Consider the following 12,500-nt stretch of genomic DNA (forward strand, 5'->3'; position numbering starts at 1 on the left):
ATGACGGCCTGCCTTACCTCAGCACAGCTGCCCACCCCTCAGAGAGCGTATCATGACCGTGCTTTTTATAATTAAAAAAAAAAAAAAAAAAAAAAAAAAAGAAAAACGGAGGGAAGCGGGACCGGCGCACGGACAGGGTCCGTCCCTCACGACACCGGCTAATCGCCTGGCAAGCGGCGCAGGCTCTCGGTCTGATAAGCGGAACACCGATCAGCTCTGTCTTTCAACAGCAGGGGGCAGTAGAGGTGCACCGTTCCCAGAAACACTGCAATACCGGGTCGATGCGTGGAGCGGACGGGGCAAGCCCCACTTCCGGCTCCCTGTTCCAAAAATCCGTTTAATATGTGGTCCCCTCCATGGGGGACGTATCAGATATTAAACTGATAAGAACAGATACTACACTTGATCTTAGCCAAAAGGCCGAGAAGCGATGCCCGCAGACTGCGCCCCGCCGGGCTCCGGCATGCGGGACGCCGACGGAGCTGGCGCGGCTGGGTCCTCGACAGCCTCTCTGGGAGGTGGCGCCCGGCGAGACCACGCACGATCCCAGAGGACCAGAAACACGCCACTGGGCAGATAGAGCCGGCCGCTAAGCCGGGCACAGTCTTACTTTGATACAGCAGCGGTGCAGCTCTGCTTGCACAGAGCCTCCAAAAATACAGTGAACTCATCGCTATCCCTCTCCACGGAAATCTTTAGTAAAAGGCGAAAGATTTATACGGGATGAAGAGAGACCCGAGTCGATGCAGAGCCGTCGCTCAGCAGGTGGCCGCTAGCCGGGCCTCCGTGACGCCCCCGCTCGGGGTTGAATTCTCGGGGGCGTCGCAGCCACCGGCCTCGGGGCCCCGACTCCTCCCTGTCCTCCTGGCATCTGAAAGATCAGCAATCATGTAAACAGACATGAGAGAAAATTCAAAAGGCAAAGATGACGGCCTGCCTTACCTCAGCACAGCTGCCCACCCCTCAGAGAGCGTATCATGACCGTGCTTTTTATAATTAAAAAAAAAAAAAAAAAAAAAAAAAAGAAAAACGGAGGGAAGCGGGACCGGCGCACGGACAGGGTCCGTCCCTCACGACACCGGCTAATCGCCTGGCAAGCGGCGCAGGCTCTCGGTCTGATAAGCGGAACACCGATCAGCTCTGTCTTTCAACAGCAGGGGGCAGTAGAGGTGCACCGTTCCCAGAAACACTGCAATACCGGGTCGATGCGTGGAGCGGACGGGGCAAGCCCCACTTCCGGCTCCCTGTTCCAAAAATCCGTTTAATATGTGGTCCCCTCCATGGGGGACGTATCAGATATTAAACTGATAAGAACAGATACTACACTTGATCTTAGCCAAAAGGCCGAGAAGCGATGCCCGCAGACTGCGCCCCGCCGGGCTCCGGCATGCGGGACGCCGACGGAGCTGGCGCGGCTGGGTCCTCGACAGCCTCTCTGGGAGGTGGCGCCCGGCGAGACCACGCACGATCCCAGAGGACCAGAAACACGCCACTGGGCAGATAGAGCCGGCCGCTAAGCCGGGCACAGTCTTACTTTGATACAGCAGCGGTGCAGCTCTGCTTGCACAGAGCCTCCAAAAATACAGTGAACTCATCGCTATCCCTCTCCACGGAAATCTTTAGTAAAAGGCGAAAGATTTATACGGGATGAAGAGAGACCCGAGTCGATGCAGAGCCGTCGCTCAGCAGGTGGCCGCTAGCCGGGCCTCCGTGACGCCCCCGCTCGGGGTTGAATTCTCGGGGGCGTCGCAGCCACCGGCCTCGGGGCCCCGACTCCTCCCTGTCCTCCTGGCATCTGAAAGATCAGCAATCATGTAAACAGACATGAGAGAAAATTCAAAAGGCAAAGATGACGGCCTGCCTTACCTCAGCACAGCTGCCCACCCCTCAGAGAGCGTATCATGACCGTGCTTTTTATAATTAAAAAAAAAAAAAAAAAAAAAAAAAAAGAAAAACGGAGGGAAGCGGGACCGGCGCACGGACAGGGTCCGTCCCTCACGACACCGGCTAATCGCCTGGCAAGCGGCGCAGGCTCTCGGTCTGATAAGCGGAACACCGATCAGCTCTGTCTTTCAACAGCAGGGGGCAGTAGAGGTGCACCGTTCCCAGAAACACTGCAATACCGGGTCGATGCGTGGAGCGGACGGGGCAAGCCCCACTTCCGGCTCCCTGTTCCAAAAATCCGTTTAATATGTGGTCCCCTCCATGGGGGACGTATCAGATATTAAACTGATAAGAACAGATACTACACTTGATCTTAGCCAAAAGGCCGAGAAGCGATGCCCGCAGACTGCGCCCCGCCGGGCTCCGGCATGCGGGACGCCGACGGAGCTGGCGCGGCTGGGTCCTCGACAGCCTCTCTGGGAGGTGGCGCCCGGCGAGACCACGCACGATCCCAGAGGACCAGAAACACGCCACTGGGCAGATAGAGCCGGCCGCTAAGCCGGGCACAGTCTTACTTTGATACAGCAGCGGTGCAGCTCTGCTTGCACAGAGCCTCCAAAAATACAGTGAACTCATCGCTATCCCTCTCCACGGAAATCTTTAGTAAAAGGCGAAAGATTTATACGGGATGAAGAGAGACCCGAGTCGATGCAGAGCCGTCGCTCAGCAGGTGGCCGCTAGCCGGGCCTCCGTGACGCCCCCGCTCGGGGTTGAATTCTCGGGGGCGTCGCAGCCACCGGCCTCGGGGCCCCGACTCCTCCCTGTCCTCCTGGCATCTGAAAGATCAGCAATCATGTAAACAGACATGAGAGAAAATTCAAAAGGCAAAGATGACGGCCTGCCTTACCTCAGCACAGCTGCCCACCCCTCAGAGAGCGTATCATGACCGTCGCTTTTTATAATTAAAAAAAAAAAAAAAAAAAAAAAAAAAGAAAAACGGAGGGAAGCGGGACCGGCGCACGGACAGGGTCCGTCCCTCACGACACCCGGCTAATCGCCTGGCAAGCGGCGCAGGCTCTCGGTCTGATAAGCGGAACACCGATCAGCTCTGTCTTTCAACAGCAGGGGGCAGTAGAGGTGCACCGTTCCCAGAAACACTGCAATACCGGGTCGATGCGTGGAGCGGACGGGGCAAGCCCCACTTCCGGCTCCCTGTTCCAAAAATCCGTTTAATATGTGGTCCCCTCCATGGGGGACGTATCAGATATTAAACTGATAAGAACAGATACTACACTTGATCTTAGCCAAAAGGCCGAGAAGCGATGCCCGCAGACTGCGCCCCGCCGGGCTCCGGCATGCGGGACGCCGACGGAGCTGGCGCGGCTGGGTCCTCGACAGCCTCTCTGGGAGGTGGCGCCCGGCGAGACCACGCACGATCCCAGAGGACCAGAAACACGCCACTGGGCAGATAGAGCCGGCCGCTAAGCCGGGCACAGTCTTACTTTGATACAGCAGCGGTGCAGCTCTGCTTGCACAGAGCCTCCAAAAATACAGTGAACTCATCGCTATCCCTCTCCACGGAAATCTTTAGTAAAAGGCGAAAGATTTATACGGGATGAAGAGAGACCCGAGTCGATGCAGAGCCGTCGCTCAGCAGGTGGCCGCTAGCCGGGCCTCCGTGACGCCCCCGCTCGGGGTTGAATTCTCGGGGGCGTCGCAGCCACCGGCCTCGGGGCCCCGACTCCTCCCTGTCCTCCTGGCATCTGAAAGATCAGCAATCATGTAAACAGACATGAGAGAAAATTCAAAAGGCAAAGATGACGGCCTGCCTTACCTCAGCACAGCTGCCCACCCCTCAGAGAGCGTATCATGACCGTGCTTTTTATAATTAAAAAAAAAAAAAAAAAAAAAAAAAAAGAAAAACGGAGGGAAGCGGGACCGGCGCACGGACAGGGTCCGTCCCTCACGACACCGGCTAATCGCCTGGCAAGCGGCGCAGGCTCTCGGTCTGATAAGCGGAACACCGATCAGCTCTGTCTTTCAACAGCAGGGGGCAGTAGAGGTGCACCGTTCCCAGAAACACTGCAATACCGGGTCGATGCGTGGAGCGGACGGGGCAAGCCCCACTTCCGGCTCCCTGTTCCAAAAATCCGTTTAATATGTGGTCCCCTCCATGGGGGACGTATCAGATATTAAACTGATAAGAACAGATACTACACTTGATCTTAGCCAAAAGGCCGAGAAGCGATGCCCGCAGACTGCGCCCCGCCGGGCTCCGGCATGCGGGACGCCGACGGAGCTGGCGCGGCTGGGTCCTCGACAGCCTCTCTGGGAGGTGGCGCCCGGCGAGACCACGCACGATCCCAGAGGACCAGAAACACGCCACTGGGCAGATAGAGCCGGCCGCTAAGCCGGGCACAGTCTTACTTTGATACAGCAGCGGTGCAGCTCTGCTTGCACAGAGCCTCCAAAAATACAGTGAACTCATCGCTATCCCTCTCCACGGAAATCTTTAGTAAAAGGCGAAAGATTTATACGGGATGAAGAGAGACCCGAGTCGATGCAGAGCCGTCGCTCAGCAGGTGGCCGCTAGCCGGGCCTCCGTGACGCCCCCGCTCGGGGTTGAATTCTCGGGGGCGTCGCAGCCACCGGCCTCGGGGCCCCGACTCCTCCCTGTCCTCCTGGCATCTGAAAGATCAGCAATCATGTAAACAGACATGAGAGAAAATTCAAAAGGCAAAGATGACGGCCTGCCTTACCTCAGCACAGCTGCCCACCCCCTCAGAGAGCGTATCATGACCGTGCTTTTTATAATTAAAAAAAAAAAAAAAAAAAAAAAAAAAGAAAAACGGAGGGAAGCGGGACCGGCGCACGGACAGGGTCCGTCCCTCACGACACCGGCTAATCGCCTGGCAAGCGGCGCAGGCTCTCGGTCTGATAAGCGGAACACCGATCAGCTCTGTCTTTCAACAGCAGGGGGCAGTAGAGGTGCACCGTTCCCAGAAACACTGCAATACCGGGTCGATGCGTGGAGCGGACGGGGCAAGCCCCACTTCCGGCTCCCTGTTCCAAAAATCCGTTTAATATGTGGTCCCCTCCATGGGGGACGTATCAGATATTAAACTGATAAGAACAGATACTACACTTGATCTTAGCCAAAAGGCCGAGAAGCGATGCCCGCAGACTGCGCCCCGCCGGGCTCCGGCATGCGGGACGCCGACGGAGCTGGCGCGGCTGGGTCCTCGACAGCCTCTCTGGGAGGTGGCGCCCGGCGAGACCACGCACGATCCCAGAGGACCAGAAACACGCCACTGGGCAGATAGAGCCGGCCGCTAAGCCGGGCACAGTCTTACTTTGATACAGCAGCGGTGCAGCTCTGCTTGCACAGAGCCTCCAAAAATACAGTGAACTCATCGCTATCCCTCTCCACGGAAATCTTTAGTAAAAGGCGAAAGATTTATACGGGATGAAGAGAGACCCGAGTCGATGCAGAGCCGTCGCTCAGCAGGTGGCCGCTAGCCGGGCCTCCGTGACGCCCCCGCTCGGGGTTGAATTCTCGGGGGCGTCGCAGCCACCGGCCTCGGGGCCCCGACTCCTCCCTGTCCTCCTGGCATCTGAAAGATCAGCAATCATGTAAACAGACATGAGAGAAAATTCAAAAGGCAAAGATGACGGCCTGCCTTACCTCAGCACAGCTGCCCACCCCTCAGAGAGCGTATCATGACCGTGCTTTTTATAATTAAAAAAAAAAAAAAAAAAAAAAAAAAAAGAAAAACGGAGGGAAGCGGGACCGGCGCACGGACAGGGTCCGTCCCTCACGACACCGGCTAATCGCCTGGCAAGCGGCGCAGGCTCTCGGTCTGATAAGCGGAACACCGATCAGCTCTGTCTTTCAACAGCAGGGGGCAGTAGAGGTGCACCGTTCCCAGAAACACTGCAATACCGGGTCGATGCGTGGAGCGGACGGGGCAAGCCCCACTTCCGGCTCCCTGTTCCAAAAATCCGTTTAATATGTGGTCCCCTCCATGGGGGACGTATCAGATATTAAACTGATAAGAACAGATACTACACTTGATCTTAGCCAAAAGGCCGAGAAGCGATGCCCGCAGACTGCGCCCCGCCGGGCTCCGGCATGCGGGACGCCGACGGAGCTGGCGCGGCTGGGTCCTCGACAGCCTCTCTGGGAGGTGGCGCCCGGCGAGACCACGCACGATCCCAGAGGACCAGAAACACGCCACTGGGCAGATAGAGCCGGCCGCTAAGCCGGGCACAGTCTTACTTTGATACAGCAGCGGTGCAGCTCTGCTTGCACAGAGCCTCCAAAAATACAGTGAACTCATCGCTATCCCTCTCCACGGAAATCTTTAGTAAAAGGCGAAAGATTTATACGGGATGAAGAGAGACCCGAGTCGATGCAGAGCCGTCGCTCAGCAGGTGGCCGCTAGCCGGGCCTCCGTGACGCCCCCGCTCGGGGTTGAATTCTCGGGGGCGTCGCAGCCACCGGCCTCGGGGCCCCGACTCCTCCCTGTCCTCCTGGCATCTGAAAGATCAGCAATCATGTAAACAGACATGAGAGAAAATTCAAAAGGCAAAGATGACGGCCTGCCTTACCTCAGCACAGCTGCCCACCCCTCAGAGAGCGTATCATGACCGTGCTTTTTATAATTAAAAAAAAAAAAAAAAAAAAAAAAAAAAGAAAAACGGAGGGAAGCGGGACCGGCGCACGGACAGGGTCCGTCCCTCACGACACCGGCTAATCGCCTGGCAAGCGGCGCAGGCTCTCGGTCTGATAAGCGGAACACCGATCAGCTCTGTCTTTCAACAGCAGGGGGCAGTAGAGGTGCACCGTTCCCAGAAACACTGCAATACCGGGTCGATGCGTGGAGCGGACGGGGCAAGCCCCACTTCCGGCTCCCTGTTCCAAAAATCCGTTTAATATGTGGTCCCCTCCATGGGGGACGTATCAGATATTAAACTGATAAGAACAGATACTACACTTGATCTTAGCCAAAAGGCCGAGAAGCGATGCCCGCAGACTGCGCCCCGCCGGGCTCCGGCATGCGGGACGCCGACGGAGCTGGCGCGGCTGGGTCCTCGACAGCCTCTCTGGGAGGTGGCGCCCGGCGAGACCACGCACGATCCCAGAGGACCAGAAACACGCCACTGGGCAGATAGAGCCGGCCGCTAAGCCGGGCACAGTCTTACTTTGATACAGCAGCGGTGCAGCTCTGCTTGCACAGAGCCTCCAAAAATACAGTGAACTCATCGCTATCCCTCTCCACGGAAATCTTTAGTAAAAGGCGAAAGATTTATACGGGATGAAGAGAGACCCGAGTCGATGCAGAGCCGTCGCTCAGCAGGTGGCCGCTAGCCGGGCCTCCGTGACGCCCCCCGCTCGGGGTTGAATTCTCGGGGGCGTCGCAGCCACCGGCCTCGGGGCCCCGACTCCTCCCTGTCCTCCTGGCATCTGAAAGATCAGCAATCATGTAAACAGACATGAGAGAAAATTCAAAAGGCAAAGATGACGGCCTGCCTTACCTCAGCACAGCTGCCCACCCCTCAGAGAGCGTATCATGACCGTGCTTTTTATAATTAAAAAAAAAAAAAAAAAAAAAAAAAAAAGAAAAACGGAGGGAAGCGGGACCGGCGCACGGACAGGGTCCGTCCCTCACGACACCGGCTAATCGCCTGGCAAGCGGCGCAGGCTCTCGGTCTGATAAGCGGAACACCGATCAGCTCTGTCTTTCAACAGCAGGGGGCAGTAGAGGTGCACCGTTCCCAGAAACACTGCAATACCGGGTCGATGCGTGGAGCGGACGGGGCAAGCCCCACTTCCGGCTCCCTGTTCCAAAAATCCGTTTAATATGTGGTCCCCTCCATGGGGGACGTATCAGATATTAAACTGATAAGAACAGATACTACACTTGATCTTAGCCAAAAGGCCGAGAAGCGATGCCCGCAGACTGCGCCCCGCCGGGCTCCGGCATGCGGGACGCCGACGGAGCTGGCGCGGCTGGGTCCTCGACAGCCTCTCTGGGAGGTGGCGCCCGGCGAGACCACGCACGATCCCAGAGGACCAGAAACACGCCACTGGGCAGATAGAGCCGGCCGCTAAGCCGGGCACAGTCTTACTTTGATACAGCAGCGGTGCAGCTCTGCTTGCACAGAGCCTCCAAAAATACAGTGAACTCATCGCTATCCCTCTCCACGGAAATCTTTAGTAAAAGGCGAAAGATTTATACGGGATGAAGAGAGACCCGAGTCGATGCAGAGCCGTCGCTCAGCAGGTGGCCGCTAGCCGGGCCTCCGTGACGCCCCCCGCTCGGGGTTGAATTCTCGGGGGCGTCGCAGCCACCGGCCTCGGGGCCCCGACTCCTCCCTGTCCTCCTGGCATCTGAAAGATCAGCAATCATGTAAACAGACATGAGAGAAAATTCAAAAGGCAAAGATGACGGCCTGCCTTACCTCAGCACAGCTGCCCACCCCTCAGAGAGCGTATCATGACCGTGCTTTTTATAATTAAAAAAAAAAAAAAAAAAAAAAAAAAAAGAAAAACGGAGGGAAGCGGGACCGGCGCACGGACAGGGTCCGTCCCTCACGACACCGGCTAATCGCCTGGCAAGCGGCGCAGGCTCTCGGTCTGATAAGCGGAACACCGATCAGCTCTGTCTTTCAACAGCAGGGGGCAGTAGAGGTGCACCGTTCCCAGAAACACTGCAATACCGGGTCGATGCGTGGAGCGGACGGGGCAAGCCCCACTTCCGGCTCCCTGTTCCAAAAATCCGTTTAATATGTGGTCCCCTCCATGGGGGACGTATCAGATATTAAACTGATAAGAACAGATACTACACTTGATCTTAGCCAAAAGGCCGAGAAGCGATGCCCGCAGACTGCGCCCCGCCGGGCTCCGGCATGCGGGACGCCGACGGAGCTGGCGCGGCTGGGTCCTCGACAGCCTCTCTGGGAGGTGGCGCCCGGCGAGACCACGCACGATCCCAGAGGACCAGAAACACGCCACTGGGCAGATAGAGCCGGCCGCTAAGCCGGGCACAGTCTTACTTTGATACAGCAGCGGTGCAGCTCTGCTTGCACAGAGCCTCCAAAAATACAGTGAACTCATCGCTATCCCTCTCCACGGAAATCTTTAGTAAAAGGCGAAAGATTTATACGGGATGAAGAGAGACCCGAGTCGATGCAGAGCCGTCGCTCAGCAGGTGGCCGCTAGCCGGGCCTCCGTGACGCCCCCGCTCGGGGTTGAATTCTCGGGGGCGTCGCAGCCACCGGCCTCGGGGCCCCGACTCCTCCCTGTCCTCCTGGCATCTGAAAGATCAGCAATCATGTAAACAGACATGAGAGAAAATTCAAAAGGCAAAGATGACGGCCTGCCTTACCTCAGCACAGCTGCCCACCCCTCAGAGAGCGTATCATGACCGTGCTTTTTATAATTAAAAAAAAAAAAAAAAAAAAAAAAAAAAGAAAAACGGAGGGAAGCGGGACCGGCGCACGGACAGGGTCCGTCCCTCACGACACCGGCTAATCGCCTGGCAAGCGGCGCAGGCTCTCGGTCTGATAAGCGGAACACCGATCAGCTCTGTCTTTCAACAGCAGGGGGCAGTAGAGGTGCACCGTTCCCAGAAACACTGCAATACCGGGTCGATGCGTGGAGCGGACGGGGCAAGCCCCACTTCCGGCTCCCTGTTCCAAAAATCCGTTTAATATGTGGTCCCCTCCATGGGGGACGTATCAGATATTAAACTGATAAGAACAGATACTACACTTGATCTTAGCCAAAAGGCCGAGAAGCGATGCCCGCAGACTGCGCCCCGCCGGGCTCCGGCATGCGGGACGCCGACGGAGCTGGCGCGGCTGGGTCCTCGACAGCCTCTCTGGGAGGTGGCGCCCGGCGAGACCACGCACGATCCCAGAGGACCAGAAACACGCCACTGGGCAGATAGAGCCGGCCGCTAAGCCGGGCACAGTCTTACTTTGATACAGCAGCGGTGCAGCTCTGCTTGCACAGAGCCTCCAAAAATACAGTGAACTCATCGCTATCCCTCTCCACGGAAATCTTTAGTAAAAGGCGAAAGATTTATACGGGATGAAGAGAGACCCGAGTCGATGCAGAGCCGTCGCTCAGCAGGTGGCCGCTAGCCGGGCCTCCGTGACGCCCCCGCTCGGGGTTGAATTCTCGGGGGCGTCGCAGCCACCGGCCTCGGGGCCCCGACTCCTCCCTGTCCTCCTGGCATCTGAAAGATCAGCAATCATGTAAACAGACATGAGAGAAAATTCAAAAGGCAAAGATGACGGCCTGCCTTACCTCAGCACAGCTGCCCACCCCTCAGAGAGCGTATCATGACCGTGCTTTTTATAATTAAAAAAAAAAAAAAAAAAAAAAAAAAAGAAAAACGGAGGGAAGCGGGACCGGCGCACGGACAGGGTCCGTCCCTCACGACACCGGCTAATCGCCTGGCAAGCGGCGCAGGCTCTCGGTCTGATAAGCGGAACACCGATCAGCTCTGTCTTTCAACAGCAGGGGGCAGTAGAGGTGCACCGTTCCCAGAAACACTGCAATACCGGGTCGATGCGTGGAGCGGACGGGGCAAGCCCCACTTCCGGCTCCCTGTTCCAAAAATCCGTTTAATATGTGGTCCCCTCCATGGGGGACGTATCAGATATTAAACTGATAAGAACAGATACTACACTTGATCTTAGCCAAAAGGCCGAGAAGCGATGCCCGCAGACTGCGCCCCGCCGGGCTCCGGCATGCGGGACGCCGACGGAGCTGGCGCGGCTGGGTCCTCGACAGCCTCTCTGGGAGGTGGCGCCCGGCGAGACCACGCACGATCCCAGAGGACCAGAAACACGCCACTGGGCAGATAGAGCCGGCCGCTAAGCCGGGCACAGTCTTACTTTGATACAGCAGCGGTGCAGCTCTGCTTGCACAGAGCCTCCAAAAATACAGTGAACTCATCGCTATCCCTCTCCACGGAAATCTTTAGTAAAAGGCGAAAGATTTATACGGGATGAAGAGAGACCCGAGTCGATGCAGAGCCGTCGCTCAGCAGGTGGCCGCTAGCCGGGCCTCCGTGACGCCCCCGCTCGGGGTTGAATTCTCGGGGGCGTCGCAGCCACCGGCCTCGGGGCCCCGACTCCTCCCTGTCCTCCTGGCATCTGAAAGATCAGCAATCATGTAAACAGACATGAGAGAAAATTCAAAAGGCAAAGATGACGGCCTGCCTTACCTCAGCACAGCTGCCCACCCCTCAGAGAGCGTATCATGACCGTGCTTTTTATAATTAAAAAAAAAAAAAAAAAAAGAAAAACGGAGGGAAGCGGGACCGGCGCACGGACAGGGTCCGTCCCTCACGACACCGGCTAATCGCCTGGCAAGCGGCGCAGGCTCTCGGTCTGATAAGCGGAACACCGATCAGCTCTGTCTTTCAACAGCAGGGGGCAGTAGAGGTGCACCGTTCCCAGAAACACTGCAATACCGGGTCGATGCGTGGAGCGGACGGGGCAAGCCCCACTTCCGGCTCCCTGTTCCAAAAATCCGTTTAATATGTGGTCCCCTCCATGGGGGACGTATCAGATATTAAACTGATAAGAACAGATACTACACTTGATCTTAGCCAAAAGGCCGAGAAGCGATGCCCGCAGACTGCGCCCCGCCGGGCTCCGGCATGCGGGACGCCGACGGAGCTGGCGCGGCTGGGTCCTCGACAGCCTCTCTGGGAGGTGGCGCCCGGCGAGACCACGCACGATCCCAGAGGACCAGAAACACGCCACTGGGCAGATAGAGCCGGCCGCTAAGCCGGGCACAGTCTTACTTTGATACAGCAGCGGTGCAGCTCTGCTTGCACAGAGCCTCCAAAAATACAGTGAACTCATCGCTATCCCTCTCCACGGAAATCTTTAGTAAAAGGCGAAAGATTTATACGGGATGAAGAGAGACCCGAGTCGATGCAGAGCCGTCGCTCAGCAGGTGGCCGCTAGCCGGGCCTCCGTGACGCCCCCGCTCGGGGTTGAATTCTCGGGGGCGTCGCAGCCACCGGCCTCGGGGCCCCGACTCCTCCCTGTCCTCCTGGCATCTGAAAGATCAGCAATCATGTAAACAGACATGAGAGAAAATTCAAAAGGCAAAGATGACGGCCTGCCTTACCTCAGCACAGCTGCCCACCCCTCAGAGAGCGTATCATGACCGTGCTTTTTATAATTAAAAAAAAAAAAAAAAAAAAAAAAAAAAGAAAAACGGAGGGAAGCGGGACCGGCGCACGGACAGGGTCCGTCCCTCACGACACCGGCTAATCGCCTGGCAAGCGGCGCAGGCTCTCGGTCTGATAAGCGGAACACCGATCAGCTCTGTCTTTCAACAGCAGGGGGCAGTAGAGGTGCACCGTTCCCAGAAACACTGCAATACCGGGTCGATGCGTGGAGCGGACGGGGCAAGCCCCACTTCCGGCTCCCTGTTCCAAAAATCCGTTTAATATGTGGTCCCCTCCATGGGGGACGTATCAGATATTAAACTGATAAGAACAGATACTACACTTGATCTTAGCCAAAAGGCCGAGAAGCGATGCCCGCAGACTGCGCCCCGCCGGGCTCCGGCATGCGGGACG

The 12,500-nt window shown here is 57.0% G+C and overlaps 27 non-coding genes across 27 annotated transcripts; all 27 read right to left on the reverse strand.

Moving 5' to 3' along the window:
- Positions 1-240: 240 nt before the first annotated feature.
- Positions 241-432, reverse strand: LOC125723935 (U2 spliceosomal RNA). The gene has a single exon (XR_007387057.1). It is a non-coding gene; the product is annotated as a U2 spliceosomal RNA (small nuclear RNA).
- Positions 433-629: 197 nt separating this feature from the next.
- LOC125723926 (U5 spliceosomal RNA) lies at positions 630-743 on the reverse strand. Its single transcript, XR_007387049.1, has one exon. It is a non-coding gene; the product is annotated as a U5 spliceosomal RNA (small nuclear RNA).
- A 421-nt stretch (positions 744-1,164) lies between these two features.
- Positions 1,165-1,356, reverse strand: LOC125723946 (U2 spliceosomal RNA). Its single transcript, XR_007387070.1, has one exon. It is a non-coding gene; the product is annotated as a U2 spliceosomal RNA (small nuclear RNA).
- Positions 1,357-1,553: 197 nt separating this feature from the next.
- LOC125723927 (U5 spliceosomal RNA) lies at positions 1,554-1,667 on the reverse strand. Its single transcript, XR_007387050.1, has one exon. It is a non-coding gene; the product is annotated as a U5 spliceosomal RNA (small nuclear RNA).
- Positions 1,668-2,089: 422 nt separating this feature from the next.
- Positions 2,090-2,281, reverse strand: LOC125723902 (U2 spliceosomal RNA). Its single transcript, XR_007387028.1, has one exon. It is a non-coding gene; the product is annotated as a U2 spliceosomal RNA (small nuclear RNA).
- Positions 2,282-2,478: 197 nt separating this feature from the next.
- LOC125723928 (U5 spliceosomal RNA) lies at positions 2,479-2,592 on the reverse strand. The gene has a single exon (XR_007387051.1). It is a non-coding gene; the product is annotated as a U5 spliceosomal RNA (small nuclear RNA).
- A 424-nt stretch (positions 2,593-3,016) lies between these two features.
- Positions 3,017-3,208, reverse strand: LOC125723903 (U2 spliceosomal RNA). Its single transcript, XR_007387029.1, has one exon. It is a non-coding gene; the product is annotated as a U2 spliceosomal RNA (small nuclear RNA).
- Positions 3,209-3,405: 197 nt separating this feature from the next.
- Positions 3,406-3,519, reverse strand: LOC125723929 (U5 spliceosomal RNA). Its single transcript, XR_007387052.1, has one exon. It is a non-coding gene; the product is annotated as a U5 spliceosomal RNA (small nuclear RNA).
- A 422-nt stretch (positions 3,520-3,941) lies between these two features.
- LOC125723904 (U2 spliceosomal RNA) lies at positions 3,942-4,133 on the reverse strand. Its single transcript, XR_007387030.1, has one exon. It is a non-coding gene; the product is annotated as a U2 spliceosomal RNA (small nuclear RNA).
- Positions 4,134-4,330: 197 nt separating this feature from the next.
- On the reverse strand, positions 4,331-4,444 carry LOC125723930 (U5 spliceosomal RNA). Its single transcript, XR_007387053.1, has one exon. It is a non-coding gene; the product is annotated as a U5 spliceosomal RNA (small nuclear RNA).
- Positions 4,445-4,867: 423 nt separating this feature from the next.
- On the reverse strand, positions 4,868-5,059 carry LOC125723905 (U2 spliceosomal RNA). Its single transcript, XR_007387031.1, has one exon. It is a non-coding gene; the product is annotated as a U2 spliceosomal RNA (small nuclear RNA).
- A 197-nt stretch (positions 5,060-5,256) lies between these two features.
- On the reverse strand, positions 5,257-5,370 carry LOC125723931 (U5 spliceosomal RNA). Its single transcript, XR_007387054.1, has one exon. It is a non-coding gene; the product is annotated as a U5 spliceosomal RNA (small nuclear RNA).
- A 423-nt stretch (positions 5,371-5,793) lies between these two features.
- On the reverse strand, positions 5,794-5,985 carry LOC125723907 (U2 spliceosomal RNA). The gene has a single exon (XR_007387032.1). It is a non-coding gene; the product is annotated as a U2 spliceosomal RNA (small nuclear RNA).
- A 197-nt stretch (positions 5,986-6,182) lies between these two features.
- On the reverse strand, positions 6,183-6,296 carry LOC125723932 (U5 spliceosomal RNA). Its single transcript, XR_007387055.1, has one exon. It is a non-coding gene; the product is annotated as a U5 spliceosomal RNA (small nuclear RNA).
- A 423-nt stretch (positions 6,297-6,719) lies between these two features.
- LOC125723908 (U2 spliceosomal RNA) lies at positions 6,720-6,911 on the reverse strand. Its single transcript, XR_007387033.1, has one exon. It is a non-coding gene; the product is annotated as a U2 spliceosomal RNA (small nuclear RNA).
- Positions 6,912-7,108: 197 nt separating this feature from the next.
- Positions 7,109-7,222, reverse strand: LOC125723934 (U5 spliceosomal RNA). Its single transcript, XR_007387056.1, has one exon. It is a non-coding gene; the product is annotated as a U5 spliceosomal RNA (small nuclear RNA).
- Positions 7,223-7,646: 424 nt separating this feature from the next.
- Positions 7,647-7,838, reverse strand: LOC125723909 (U2 spliceosomal RNA). Its single transcript, XR_007387034.1, has one exon. It is a non-coding gene; the product is annotated as a U2 spliceosomal RNA (small nuclear RNA).
- A 197-nt stretch (positions 7,839-8,035) lies between these two features.
- On the reverse strand, positions 8,036-8,149 carry LOC125723936 (U5 spliceosomal RNA). The gene has a single exon (XR_007387058.1). It is a non-coding gene; the product is annotated as a U5 spliceosomal RNA (small nuclear RNA).
- Positions 8,150-8,573: 424 nt separating this feature from the next.
- On the reverse strand, positions 8,574-8,765 carry LOC125723910 (U2 spliceosomal RNA). Its single transcript, XR_007387035.1, has one exon. It is a non-coding gene; the product is annotated as a U2 spliceosomal RNA (small nuclear RNA).
- Positions 8,766-8,962: 197 nt separating this feature from the next.
- Positions 8,963-9,076, reverse strand: LOC125723937 (U5 spliceosomal RNA). The gene has a single exon (XR_007387059.1). It is a non-coding gene; the product is annotated as a U5 spliceosomal RNA (small nuclear RNA).
- A 423-nt stretch (positions 9,077-9,499) lies between these two features.
- On the reverse strand, positions 9,500-9,691 carry LOC125723911 (U2 spliceosomal RNA). Its single transcript, XR_007387036.1, has one exon. It is a non-coding gene; the product is annotated as a U2 spliceosomal RNA (small nuclear RNA).
- Positions 9,692-9,888: 197 nt separating this feature from the next.
- LOC125723938 (U5 spliceosomal RNA) lies at positions 9,889-10,002 on the reverse strand. Its single transcript, XR_007387060.1, has one exon. It is a non-coding gene; the product is annotated as a U5 spliceosomal RNA (small nuclear RNA).
- A 422-nt stretch (positions 10,003-10,424) lies between these two features.
- Positions 10,425-10,616, reverse strand: LOC125723912 (U2 spliceosomal RNA). The gene has a single exon (XR_007387038.1). It is a non-coding gene; the product is annotated as a U2 spliceosomal RNA (small nuclear RNA).
- A 197-nt stretch (positions 10,617-10,813) lies between these two features.
- On the reverse strand, positions 10,814-10,927 carry LOC125723939 (U5 spliceosomal RNA). The gene has a single exon (XR_007387062.1). It is a non-coding gene; the product is annotated as a U5 spliceosomal RNA (small nuclear RNA).
- A 414-nt stretch (positions 10,928-11,341) lies between these two features.
- On the reverse strand, positions 11,342-11,533 carry LOC125723913 (U2 spliceosomal RNA). Its single transcript, XR_007387039.1, has one exon. It is a non-coding gene; the product is annotated as a U2 spliceosomal RNA (small nuclear RNA).
- A 197-nt stretch (positions 11,534-11,730) lies between these two features.
- Positions 11,731-11,844, reverse strand: LOC125723940 (U5 spliceosomal RNA). Its single transcript, XR_007387063.1, has one exon. It is a non-coding gene; the product is annotated as a U5 spliceosomal RNA (small nuclear RNA).
- Positions 11,845-12,267: 423 nt separating this feature from the next.
- LOC125723914 (U2 spliceosomal RNA) lies at positions 12,268-12,459 on the reverse strand. The gene has a single exon (XR_007387040.1). It is a non-coding gene; the product is annotated as a U2 spliceosomal RNA (small nuclear RNA).
- Between the last annotated feature and the right edge of the window lie 41 nt (positions 12,460-12,500).

Source organism: Brienomyrus brachyistius, unplaced genomic scaffold (assembly GCF_023856365.1).
Source record: "Brienomyrus brachyistius isolate T26 unplaced genomic scaffold, BBRACH_0.4 scaffold52, whole genome shotgun sequence".
Classification (NCBI taxonomy): domain Eukaryota; kingdom Metazoa; phylum Chordata; class Actinopteri; order Osteoglossiformes; family Mormyridae; genus Brienomyrus; species Brienomyrus brachyistius.